We start from the raw sequence: 13980 nt of genomic DNA, 5'->3' as shown, positions 1-13980 counted from the left end.
AATTTTGTGTTTATAATTTAGTTCCTCTCCAAGATATCTCATTATGTACATGTGTCATATAAAGGTATTCCAAAACACTTTTTGTCCCAAGCATTTCGGAAAAGAAATAAACTAAAGTGTGATTTTAATACCCCAAACCACACCTCACATTATGCTGCCATTTTAAAAGTATGCTCTATGCTCAGTAAAGCTCACTGGTTCAATGTTCTGAAACATCCATTTTAAAATCACCTTGAACCAAGCAAGCATTAACACAAATAAGATAAACAAAACAATAACTGCATAGTCTGTCAACCTTTTCTCCTTCCATACCCCATGACAGAAAACCACTGCAGCCAGGTGATCTTTGAAAGCATTACATTTCCCCCACTCACTTCACTTTATGTTTGCAAAGACTGCCAGTCTGGCACGAAAGAAATATTTCACTGCCCACTTGACCAACTGCAGGAATGCAAAACAGTCCTTATGTCACTTCCCTGTTGTATTCTCAGATCTTATATGAGAAAACCCTGCTAATTTTTTTCACTCTGCTGCAGGTACATTACTACTATGTTTCAACTAAGGCCATCTCAGTCTGCATTACTGTGAAAAATCAAAATCATTACACATCTAATACATTTTCATTCGTTATGTTGTGGTACTCATTTTGTAAGTGCCAGCTATTTGTGTATCTACAATGTATATCCTCAATCCTAAAATGAAAGCATTGAGTAAATACAAGTGCACCTCTCACATACATGTATGGACAAACAGGCACATATCCCTGCACCCCTCTAAACCTCACACTTTCTGGCCATGCCTCTTCACTAGATAATGGAGGTTTATTTATTTATGAGAAAACACAAGTGGCTAAATAATTTTTGACCAAAAACGGGCAACAGCAACCACAATGTCTGCAGCTTTCCACAATTCTTACTCTGGAGGTGGGGAACGTGCAGTGAGCCTGTGAATAAGTAAATAATAGTACTCTTAACTTACCACACTTGGGAGCTGGGGGAAAGCAAGTGTGATGCTTCAATCCCCCTGTAGAAAAAGGTATTTCTGGAACCCTCTTTTTTGCCTCCTTTACCAATATCTGGGCATGCAATCAAGTCCTCTCTGCACCTTCTGGGTCTTCAACAGTGATCTAGCTGCAGAGACTCCAAAGAAGGAAGGTGACATATGAATTGCAGTCTTCTTGTACCCCAACTGATCAATGTCCAATATCTGCTGTCCTGAAGAATACAATAAATTGGCCAGGAAGATTACTATTCTTGCTCTTTCCAAGGAAGTGAAGATTGGGGAGAAAGCAGTATCTCAAAGACTGAAAATTCAAAGCACTGAAAATGTGTGTTTCTACTTCTTCAGCACAAAGGCTGCACCTGGCATCACCAATACCTAAGAAAAGGAAATCCAGGATAAGTTACTGCACTTAAGACACACCTGGAAAAAAGAAATCATATAATTAAACATAACAAAAAAACAACAATATATTTAAAACGTTCAATGCGTCCTTGTGCAGCTGAAGCCAAAGGCCATCTTACACTAAGGCAACTTCATAGAGAAAAGGAGCGACTGTATTTAAATACATCTTGTGTAAGTCTTGAATACAAACACAATGGAAGATGGAGAGAACACGTTGGTTTCCGTTTCAGGGACCTTCTGACAGCCATATAACACAGAATATCAAGCCAGAAAAATCCCACAATATCTGATTTGAATTGGAATATATGGCAGTGTAGGTTCAGATAACAGTTCAAAGCAGATATTGTGGGATTTTCTGCCTTGATTTTTTGGGGCCCTTTCCACATAGCTTAATAAAATCCCACATTTTCTGCTTTGAACTGAAATATAGGGCAGTGTGGACTCAGAAAACCCAGTTCAAAGCAGATATTGTGGGATTTTCTGCCTTGATATTCTGGGTTATATGGCTGTGTGAAAGGGCTCTCTGTTAAAATGGGCTTGAAAACATGGGATTGTGAATTAGAATCCCCAACCCTGGATCCAAGGATAAGACAAACTACAAAACCCCAGAAGAGAACAGTCATTGTTTCAAGACACGTTTTGCTGACACTACAACAAAACACGATGTTCACACAAAAGCCTTGCAAGAGTGCAGCAACAGACGAGATCATATTACTGTAATTATGTTTCTATGTCTCTATCCATTTTAATGTAATTTTACTTCATGTTTGTGTTTTTATGCCTAAGGCACTGCACAATTGTCCTTTGAGTTCCTCTCGGGGTAGAGAAAGGCGGGATATAAATATGGTAGTCTCACTTATCCAACATAAATAGGCCGGCAGAATGTTGGATAAGCGAATATGTTGGATAATAAGGAGGCATTAAGGAAAAGCCTATTAAACATCAAATTAGGTTATGGTTTTACAAATTAAGCACCAAAGCATCATGTTATACAACAAATTTGGCATAAAAAGTAGATCAATATGCAGTAATGCTATGTAGTCATTACTGTATTTACGAATTTAGCACCAAAATATCACGATGTATTGAAAACATTGACTACAAAAATGCGTTGGATAATCCAGAACGTTGGATAAGTGAGACTCTACTGTAAATAAATGTGTGTCACACACACACACACACACACAAATGTCTCGTCTGTTGTTGCACACACAGCGAAACCCAGATAACGTCGAGGGAGGCAGGGCTTTGTTTTAAGACCACGCATGGCAGAAAGAGCTCGAAACACAGCAGCTTCCCACACGGTGGCTATTTTTTTTTTTGCACGTCCTTTGCACAAGCAGATGCGCCCAGACAAAGAATACGGAAAGAAAGCGGGCACGTGCGCCGCCAAGCCCCCGTCTTGGAGGCAGGAAAGGGAAGCAAAGGAAGGGGAGGGGGGGGGAGACCCCTAGCCCTTAGGGCGGCGTTGAGGCGAGTCACGAACCTGGTGGCTCTTCCCGTCTCCTCCTCTTCCACGCCGGATTTCGGAAGGAAGCTATGGCGGGCTGCCCTTGATTATGATGAGGAACGTTCGCCGAACGACACGCAGGATGTTAACGTGAGGGAAGACCGCGCAGCCGAAGGACAATGGGGGCGAGGCGTTGGGGGGAAAGATGGCTCTCCGCGCCCTGCAGGTGAGGGGGCTACACCGGAGAACCCCCTCCCTCTGTTATTTCCCAAGCAGTTTCTTCCCCCTCCTCAAAAAAAAAAAAAAAAGACCGGGAAATTTCTGAGCTTGGAAATAATAATGAGAGAGTAACCCAAAAAGGCCAGCTCCGTCCCGCCCTCCAGGCGCTCCCCCCCCCCCCCCGCAACGAGCCAAGCAGCTGAGCTTACTATGCTCCCTGGGAAGAGAGAAGGAGGGGCGCCTTCGAGGCCCCGGGGAGCCGCCTTTGCTCCAGGGAGGGAGGCCGGCAGCCTCGAGGCTGTTCCGCAGAGCGAGCCTCCCTCCCCACTCCTCGCCTCCGCGTGCCTTTCGCCTCGACAAAACAGACGCCGCGGAAACCGCCACGGACTAACTGAGTGGCCGGAGAAGATGGATGGATGGATGGGAAGGGAAGGAAGGGAGGAATCGGAAGACGCGGCGAGCTAGCGGGAGCGCGCTGTGGGCGGAGGGAAGGAGGGAGGGGCGGGCGTGCGCGCGCACTCCAGCTCGTGAGGGGTCGGGAGGCTGAGGAGGCGCCGCCTTGCGCCCCCCCCCCCCCCGCGCGCTCTCAAGGAAGCCCCCTCCCCTTCCTCCAGCCAATCCCACGCAAGCAGCGAAGAGAGCGCGCAGGCGCCTCGCGCTTCATGCCCCGCCCTCCCTCCTGCCTCTGAGGGCGCCCCTCGCTGTGGGGGGAGGGGGCACGCGCGCGCGCTTTGCCTGCCTGCCTGTGAAGGACGAAAGGCAAGCGAACGCCTCGAGCCGCCCGGCAACCGTCGCCTGCCTCCTTGCCCGCCTCAGGGTGGGGCGGTTTTATGGAGAGGCTTTCCCCCTCAAAGGATGCGTGGAAGCGGACGTTTAGACTCCGCGCCCCTCAAAGGCACAGGACGAGTCCAAAGCCCGCCTGTATGGAACTTAAGCGTAACCCCCCCAGCGCCTTCGCCCCGCCTGACGATGCTTCTGAGGGGGGAAAACGGCTGGGTTGTTCCCTCCACAGCTGTTCTAGTGGTTCATAATTTGGGCCATAGGGAGTTACATACACACGGCCATAGCCAGAAAAAAAATTCGGAGGGGGGGGGGGTGAAACTTTAGCGAATCATGAAGAGTAGTTCCATAACGCAAAATAATTTAGAATTCAGGCTCTATGGACAAACTTCAATGGACACTCATGGGGATTTGGTTAATCATTTAAAATTCATGAGTAAACCAGGTTGTTTTAAAAACCTGAAAATTTTCGGGGGAGGGGTTGAACCCCTAACACCCCCCCCCCCTTTGACTACAGTCCTTTACAAACATACGTACATATGTACACCCCCAGATGGCGTAGTGGACTAAGTGACTAAGGTTGGGTTGCTGACCTGAAGGCTGCCAGGTTCAAATCCCACCTGGGGAGAGTGCGGATAAGCTCCCTCTATCAGCTCCAGCTCTATGCGGGGGACATGAGAGAAGCCTCCCACAAGGATGGTAAAAACATCCGGGCGTCCCCTGGGCAACGTCCTTGCAGATGGCTAGTTCTCTCACTCCAGAAGCGACTCAAGCTGCTCCTGACAAGAAAAAAAAAACCTCATATACACACATTTTTTTCTTCACCAGAAGGAAATCTGCAAGTCTTAGGTTGGCATCTAGACAGGTTAGGTGGTCTGGTTTTAGGAAGCCCCCTTTTGTTCCTTTTGGCAGGTCTAGGAGAGAACTTGAGGAGGTCCCATGGTCGACTTCTCTTAAAGGGACTTCATATAGCTCGAGTTCTTCCCTAACTCTTAAAACAAGAGTGCCAAAAGGAACAAAAAGAGCCAATATACAATCTCCCCTCCCTGCTTAGGATGTAACCAGCGAAGGTGCCAAGTGATTTTCAAATAATGTATTGTCGAAGGCTTTCATGGCCAGAATCACTGGGTTGTGAGTTTTCCGGGTTGTATGGCCATGTTCTAGCAGCATTTTCTCCTGATATCTCGCCCACATCTATAGCAGGCATCCTCAGAGGTTGTGACATGTATTGGTAACCAGGCAAGTGGAGGTTATATATGTTCCTGTGGAATGATGTCCATGGTGGGTGAAAGAAGTCTTGTCTGTTGGAGGCAAGTGTGAATGTCTCTGAATGCAGCATTTTGGAAGATGATCATACCCGGCCACAAGAGATCGCCTATAATAATGACCAGTGTGATTTAAAAAAAAAAATTCAAAGGAGACTGACGTTCATTGAGACAGCTGTGCCTTATGGTCTTGTACATCAGCCAACTTCACTTGTTAATTTATCTGAAAACCGGGTTGCTGTGAGTTTTCCAGGCAGTATAGCCATGTTCCCAAAGCATTTTCTCCTGACATTTCACCCCCATCTATGGCAGGATTCCTCAGATATAAGGAAAAGTACTCTGAAGTCAGGGGAATTCCAGACATGAGGCAGGGGGTTCCCCGGGTCAGGAGGTGGCCATGCTTTGAAGCTGTGGGGCTTTTCAGTGCTGATCAAAGTTATTTCTGTTAAGACATTTCTATAGTACTCCATAGTGCTCTATAAAGTACCTAAGTGGCACATCTGGGAGGCTCTCAAAGGTGTGTGGTCTGCTTAAGAAAACAAATCTTATTTCTTAGAGATGTTTTTTTTTTCTCCACAGATGAGGATATCTCTGATTGGTCCGCATGATTGAGAGTGACCAGAAGAGACACTTTTATAATATGAGAACAAAATACCATATTCCAAGATGGCAAGTCAGAATAAAAAGATTTACACCAAAAAAGAACTAGAATCAGGCAAATCATCATATATTGGTAATACACAAAACCAACAAGTTAAAGAACTGAAATGACAATTGCATGGGGATTTCAAGTGATGCAAGCCACCAGAGAATGAAGGTGAGGTGTTCAGTAAAAAAGTTATCTTTTTTGAGCCACATCAAGCTGTGATGAGAAAGCTTCCATGTTCCCCCAGAGGCACAAGAATGAAAACAACTGGTAGTGGTATCCACATCAAAAATTACACTATATCTTCAGATGCCATCTTTGGTTGTAATCTTTTGTTGAAGGAAGGGGGTGAGACTCGACAGAAAAAGGTCTACAGTAGTTCCTGTTCTAAAAATAAACCATGACTTTCCCCTGCAAAACTCTGTTGTGATAAAAACTATTTCTCTTTCTCAAGTTGACAGATGGATTGGAACATTGTAATTAGTCCCCATCTTACCAAATAAAGAGGATATTTTCAGCTGCAGCCAGAACCTAATGTAAGGAGTTTCCAAAGGGCTCCTCATACTACTAGTTAGTGTGGACTATGCAAACCAACAAAAATTCTTTTGTTAGAATCTCTGTTGGAAACAAGCCATCATGGTTGAGTAATAATCTGTGTGCAACACCAACTGCCTTTCCAAAAACAAAAATCATGGAAAATTACAGATTTTTTTAGATTTGCATCTATATTATGGAGTTATGTAATCGTAACCAATACTTGAGGTGTTCCTGTTTTTATTGTTTATTTTAATGATTGAATTTTGTTTTTTTAACATTTTGGCTGTGTGAAGAAATTTCTTCCCAAACATTGTAGTCCAAGATTTCCTGAATAGTGATTTGAATCAGAGCAGTCAAGATAAAGAAGGAAGACGGTATCGACTTAGAATCCACCGAATCATTGCTTCCAATTCAAAAAAGGATATTGTCTCTATATATTTGTAAATGTTGGTCATTGATTTATTGTGAAGCATTTGTGTCAGCTATTGAATTGACTCTTTGAATAACTTGACACTTCAACTGGAGGTTTAAAGAATAAATATGGAAAATAAAAGGCAGAGTTTCTTAGATGAATACATGTCATTACTCATATGAGAATATGGATGTGCCTAGGGCAGCTGACATTCTTAGCTGACTTTCACTGGGAGAAAAATAACAATTTCATCACTGTTTCACAGTATGAGAAAATTTGGCAAGTTGTATAGCGTTGATTGTTTTTATTTCTTCAACAAAACCCAACTTTTCACTAAAAGTACACAGAATCTGCTCTGTACTTTTCTCTATTAAACTAGACTATGCCTTTCCTGTGTCATTAAAATCTAGCAATTGTGTGGCAACATACTATAATTTGCTAATTGTAAATATTGGACATGGGTCACTTCCTCAAACTACCATTTTAAAATATGATCAGCTTTAGTAGCGCCTCATTCCTCCTAGCATCATCTAATTTTGGCTCACTTCTTTACAAAAATACCCTTATCAGCATCTGAAAATAATCAATTTTGCCATAACATTCAGGTGATTATTCCATAAGTGTATTCCTCTAGATATTTGGATTCTAAATAATTCCTCTGTACACAAATTTGAGTCTCATAACTCGTGATTATCTTTCAATTATTTACTACAAATATATGGTTCTGTACTCTAATATATGGTTTTAACAAACTGACATCTTACAAAATGGTTAGATGGGCTTCTATGATCCCAGCTGTTGTCATATGTTTGAAAGACAGCAGGTTGGAACTTGTTCTCTATAGGCATAGAACTATATACTGTATAAAAATGTTGAATTTACCTGCGGAAAATCTCCCTTCTCTGAATTGTTCCTTCTTTAGGTTTCCAAATGTAAATCTGCCTTTCCTATAAACATTTGGCAACACATGAGATAACTGGTTGAGGAGACAATTGGAAGTATAGAAAAGACAGGCAAAGAAAGGTTTCTGTTTCTTCTTAGGCGATCCCTCGTAGTTCGAGGATGATGGTCCTCCATTTCTTGGAAGACGCCTGTGCATGATTTTTTTTTAATGTGTGGAGGTCGGTGCACGGCCGGTCAACACACAGTCTTCACAGATCCCAGCAGTGGTGTGATTAACATAACGAGAGTGGCTTCTCAGTCTGTTGCAGCCTTCTTCCGCCTTCACAGCCGTTGTAACATGTACCATGTTATCCTCCACCTGCTCTGCCATTGAGGTCTTTGGGTCTTCGGATTGTTTTTGGCCTGGATCCTCCCCTGTGGCCACTCCTGGGAGTGTGTGATTCCCGTGGTTGTGCCCGCAGGTTCATTGGAACACGCAAGCCCCCTCACCACGTCAAGGTGACAATCCATCGAGGGGGACCTGGGTGAAGCAGCTATAATGGTATTTCAATCCATATTTGATGCCATTTGTAGTTTCTCCCAGCCTGAAACATTATTTGCTGTGTAAGGACTAATTTCAGCATATAATTTCTAACTCAGCATTGCCCCATTATGTGATTATTTATTTTTAAAATTGATAGGTCTTGTGCTTAAACAACAAAAGAGGTTTTAACAAAAAAGATTTCGAGCTAATTTAAAGAAATATGGAATAGGCATGTGCGATCCATGAAAAAAATGGTTCAATACTTGCTTCGAAAGTAGGGGGCTCTGGCGCTTCGTTTCTAAAGTCATTTCCGAATTTTGAAGCAAAAAAATGCAAAACTTTCCAAAACTTCAAAAGCTTCGTATGTACTTTGTTAGTGGCAGATGCGCATCGCATAAAGGAAAACATTATCGTCAATAGGGAAAATTGAGGGGCCTCTCTCTCCCTCATTTTTTTTAGCTATCCTAATGAAATTTGCTACAGTGGTAGAACACAAAAACCACTGTTAGCTCACTAAATCTAAGAATGTTTGACTTATCCTCAGATTTTTGGCAAATTTTCAAAGTTTTTATAAAAAACATTTTTTAATAATAACAAAAATCTGTTCCTGGTTTGAAAGTGTTATTTCCTGTTTCCTTGGGTTGTCTTTACTTTGAAAGTCATTGTTCCACTTCAGAAACTTTGTTTTTGTGGCTGAAAATTTGTTAAATTGATGGACAGTGTTCCAGGAAATCATAGTGTGCTATCATAGCACCATGTCCGTTGCGCAAAGACAACGTTTGGGCAGTGTAATAAAATTTTGCCATGTTTCTATGACAGAACCAATTAGGAGATGACATTTATCACCCAGGAACAGAAATCATAGTACACCATCAAATCACTCCTGACAGATGGCCATCAGCCTCTGAATAAGGAAATCTGTTCCTGGTTTGAAACTGTTTCATTGGGTTTTCTGGGGCTGAGAGTGTGTGACTTGCCCAAGATCACCCAGTGAGTTTCCATGGCTGAGTGGGGAATGAAGCCATAATCATTGTCCAACTCTCAAACCACTACACTACACCATGCTATCCCAAAAAGGGGCCACTGTTTCTTCCTATGAAGCTTTTTTTTTTTATGAATGCTCCCATGAGAAAATGTATTAAGGATGTGGGTGAACTACAATTCCCAAAGTCTTGGGTCAACCCTCCCAAAAAAACACCAGGATTCACAGCTGGCCATATTGGATCTGTGTGCCAAGCTTGGTCCAGATCAATCACTTTTCTTCTTATCTCAGATTATATGGCAGTAGGGACTCATATAATCCAGTTTAAATCAAATAATCTGGGATCAGATCCTGAGAATTAGGGCAGTGTAGATTTGCCTGAGTCCCCTTCCACACTGCTGTTATATGCCAGCATCTGATCCCAGAATATCTGCTTTGAACTGGATTATATAAGTCTACACTGCCAGATAATCTGGGATAAGAAGATAATCTAGGAGTGGGTTTCTTCCTACGCTCAGGAGTGGATGGGTCTTACACATGTCGCATACACACTAATATAGAGTTGATTTTAAAAGGAATACTACTAAAACATAGATTTAAAATGCAACCTTTTCCCTTCCCAGAATGATAATATCTAGCGGACAAAACTACAGGCCCAACCTCGAAATTTGACAACACAACCCATCATCCACGCCTCTAGGTTGATACAACAAAAAGAAAAGAAAAATAAAGTCCTAATTAGAGGGAGAGGGATAATTGTTTTTATCCAATTGCTGCCAGTTAGAAGGCTAAGCTCTGCCCACTTGGTCTCCTAGCAACCCACTCAGCCCAGGGGACAGGTAGACCTAGGCCTCATTTAGGCCTCTTCCACACATTATCTAATTTGCACTGGATTATATGGCAGTGTAGATTCAAGGCCCTTCCACACAGCTATATAACCCATTTATAATCTTATATTATCTGCTTTGCACTGGATTATCTTGACTCCACACTGCCATATAATACACTTCAGTGTGCATTTTATACAGCTGTGAAGAAGGGGCCTCATATAATCCAGTTCTAAGCAGATAATATAGAGTCTCACTTATCCAACATAAGGCCAGCAGAACGTTGGATGAGTCAATATGTTGGATAATAAGGGATTCAGGAAAAGCTGATTAAATATCAAATTAGGTAATCATTATACAAATTAAGCACCAAAACATCATGTTATACAACAAATTTGACAGAAAAAGTAGTTCCATGTGCAGTAATTACTGTATTTACAAATTTACCACCAAAATATCACAATGAATTTAAAACACTGACTACAAAAACATTGATTACTAAAAGGCAGACTGCGTTGGATAATCCAGAACATTGGATAAGCAAATGTTGGATAAGTGAAATTCTACTTTAATATGAAATAATTACTGCGATAGAATAATACAGAACAATATAATCTCTAAAACAGTAAATAAAGAGCAACATTCTGAAAGCAGGGAAATTGGAAATTCCACAAAGGAAACAATCATGGCCAGCTAACACCTCCCAAGAAAGGATTCTTCCAGAAAGGAAACTGAGAAGGGAGTGAAGCACTGTGTATTACCAAAGTCATTATTATTATTATTATTATTATTATTATTATTATTATTATTAGTATTAGTATTATTGTGTTGCGGTGAACCATGAAAATGAATACAATCTGGCTGCAAGTATTCAAAAACACTAAAATCAGACTATATAAAAATTACTGTGGTATAATAAAATAGAACAATACAATCTCTAAAATCAGAACACTAAATAAAGAACAACACTGAAAACGGGAATTCCACACAGGAAACAATCAGGGCCAGCTAACACCTCCCAACAAAGTATTCCCACCATCAAAGTCTGGCAAATCCTCTGTTTTCTCAGGGCCACAGACAGTACAAGCACATAAAATATCACAAACACCACTCTGAAAACAAGGGAATTCCAGACAGGAAACAATCAGGGCCAGCTAACACCTCCCAACAAAAAATTCACTCAGGCAGGAAACAGCCAGGCTTTAAAGCTGCAAGGCCATTACATGCTAATCATTTCCCACAATTGCAGCATTCATACTTGCCTTCAACAAGACAAAAAAAAACCCAATCAGAAATATTGTATATTCACAACCTTTAGGAAATAATATCCCCTGATGGCACAGCGTGTTAAAGCGCTTCTGGACCAAAAGGTTTGAATTGGGGGAGTGGAGAGAGCCCCCACTGTTAGCCCCAGCTTCTGCCAACCCAGAAGTTCAAAAACATGCAAATGTGAGTGCATCAATAGGTACCGCTCTGGCGGGAAGGTAAAGGCGCTCCATGCAGTCATCCCACATGACCTTGGAGGAGTCTACGGACAACACCGGCTCTTTGGCTTAGACATGGAGATGAGCACCAACCCCCAGAATCAGACACAACTGGACTTAATGTCAGGGGAAAACCTTTACCCTTTACCTTAACTACCAACAATTTCTCAATACTTTATTTCCCATACCACCATACTTCGCCATAGCAACGCGTGGCCGGGCACAGCTAGTATATATATAAAATGTGAGTCCCTTTCCATCTCAAATCTAGAGAGAAAAGTGTGTTGCCAATAATAATAATAATAATAATAATAATAATAATAATAATAATAATAATAATAATACCCCTCGCAGGTGCCACCTTGATGTGGTGGGGGGGGGCTTAACCACTCCAATGATGACTGAGGGCTGTGCTGGCGGTAGTGTAACTACCAGCAGGTCCAACCAAGCCAGAGAGGCCTCAGCTGAGGAGTGGAACCAAGTGCACCTGACCTATTAGCATTATGGAGAATCAAATCAAAACGAAGTCTATACTGGCTCGGTCGTCGCCCAGGATAAAAAGGACCGTGGTGGATGCTGCTGATTCTGGACATCCATCGACAAGTGAGCTACGGATCAAAATACAAATGAACAGTCACAGAAGCGGCAAAAATATACAATGCCAGAAAACCGCACACTTATGAAATGCTACTACAAATCTGAACCTCAAAGGCGTGGCATCAACTGTGGAAACAAGAGTACCCTGACTCACAGATAACAGAACATCGACTGGCTGACCAACAAAGATTCATAATCAGAAACAAAGTGTTCAGTGAAGTTGAACTTGAAGAAATCCAGAAAATTTGCAAAGTAAATTACCATCAGACCACAGCACAGACAGCAGCAGAGACTCCAGCAACACTTGGAATGGTGGAACAGATTGAACCAGAAGAAAGTGTGGAGCTTTTGCAAGAATTTGAAGAACCGGCACTTGAAACACCTGTTGAACCACCAGGAACCTTGACAGCAAGACAACAAGAGCTCAAGGATAAGATCACAGCTCATGCTGCAGCAAATGCAATAAGAAAGCGGCTCCCAACTCTAAAAACAGTGCCCAAGAGACACCTGGCGCCTCTCATGGAAGATGTAAATACAGTACTCTCCACTGTCCAAATAACATCAATTGAACAAACAAACCAGTATGCCTACAGTGAGCAGTGACAGTAACAGAAGAGCTTGGGCTCCTACAACCAAGGCAACCCCAAAGAAAATCGACTGGAAAACCAAAGTGGAAGGTCAGGCTAGAGTTGAAAATCAAAAAGCTTAGATCAGATGCAAGTAATATGAAAAATATGAAAGAGAAGAAACTGAAGAATGACAAAATCAAGCAATACCTGATCAGAAAGTACTGGCTGAACACCAGAAAAATTGAAGAAGCTTTGGAAATTGTGAAAGAACAAATTACAGCAACAGCCAGAAAAATTGAAAGATATGAAGCCAGAATCATCCAGTACAGACAAAATCAACTGTTTCAATCAGACCAAAGACGGTTCTACCAGAGTCTGAACCAAACAACAGACACAGTAACCATAAAGCCAGAGAAAACTGCAACAACGAAGTTCTAGGCTTGGTTGTTGTGCATGCCTTCAAGCTCCCATTTTGGAGGGCCAGCTTTGTGCTATTGTTGAGTCAAGATGAGCTTGACTCAACAATAGCACAATACCACTTTCAGGCTGGTGGAGGAGATGGGTTGAGCATTTCCCTTAACATAGTCCCAGCCTGTATGACCAAAACCAGAGTCACAAGTTGCAATCCCATTGCACCTAATCACTGATTAGGAAATAGGGCAAAGTTGGGTGGTAAATGCTTCTAACTATTGAGAAACCTTCCTGGTATATAACCCAATTTATACTAGATGACCATTTCCTCCTGGTGACCTTTGGCTGTTGCCAAGTTTCTCTTTGAGGTAGTCAGGATAAGACAACTTCCTATATTAGACACAGATTGAAAGTTGCCTTGTATATATTTCCAGTGTTTTTACCCATGTTCATACGCATCTGGAAGTGCACTCGTTTATGTATCTGCTGTTCATTTCTTCTGCTGAGCAAATTGGGTCTTTGGACTAATAAAGATTGTTGTTGTTAAAGAAGAAGGAAGATGTATTACTTCCCACTCCTTAGAAACATTTGTCTATTTTAGGGGAGACAGCAACGAGGGGCTTGATGCAGTTCTGGCACAAAACACAGAGAAAGAGAAAAATTGGGGAAAGGTAGCTGAAGAGAGAAGATTCAAACTTCCAAACTGTACATGGCATTCTCACTACAGAACAGGATCCATAAGGGGTTGGTGAAAAGGGCAGCTCAGCAGTATGTTCTAAATAATGCATTTGAACATATTTAGTGTACTGTGCAGTTTAGCCTTAAAATCACAAAATACATGAAAAAAAATTGAGGCAATGCAGATTTGTGGAAATCAGCCAGGATCTTTCTATGCATTTTAATGTGATCAATTACGTCAGACAATATTTTTGGTTGGCAACAAACATTCTTGCTCCTGCCTCTGACGCAAC

The 13980-nt window shown here is 42.0% G+C and overlaps 1 protein-coding gene and 1 long non-coding RNA gene across 9 annotated transcripts in view; one reads left to right on the top strand and one right to left on the bottom strand.

The window, feature by feature from the left end:
• rimklb (ribosomal modification protein rimK like family member B) overlaps nt 1-3504 on the bottom strand; it is a 54834-nt gene extending 51330 nt beyond the window's left edge. For 6 of the 8 annotated variants that reach the window (XR_010003168.1, XR_010003172.1, XR_010003173.1 and 3 more), the window contains exons 1-2: nt 2891-3152; nt 979-1377 (exon numbers count right to left, since the gene is read on the bottom strand). The gene's annotated coding sequence lies outside the window, so the exon portion shown is untranslated. Of the gene's footprint in view, nt 1-978; nt 1378-2890; nt 3153-3282 lie in introns of those variants that run through there. The other 2 variants (XM_016991160.2, XM_062971386.1) reach the window with 2 other exon arrangements.
• A 136-nt stretch (nt 3505-3640) lies between these two features.
• LOC134296430 (uncharacterized) lies at nt 3641-6874 on the top strand. The gene is made up of 2 exons (XR_010003174.1): nt 3641-3994; nt 5698-6874. It is a non-coding gene; the product is annotated as an uncharacterized LOC134296430 (long non-coding RNA).
• The last annotated feature ends 7106 nt before the right edge of the window (nt 6875-13980 follow it).

The sequence above is a fragment of the Anolis carolinensis genome, chromosome 2 (assembly GCF_035594765.1).
Source record: "Anolis carolinensis isolate JA03-04 chromosome 2, rAnoCar3.1.pri, whole genome shotgun sequence".
Taxonomy (NCBI): Eukaryota; Metazoa; Chordata; class Lepidosauria; order Squamata; family Dactyloidae; genus Anolis; species Anolis carolinensis.
Note: the sequence above shows the minus strand (reverse complement) of the source record. Positions and strands in the feature narration are given on the sequence as shown.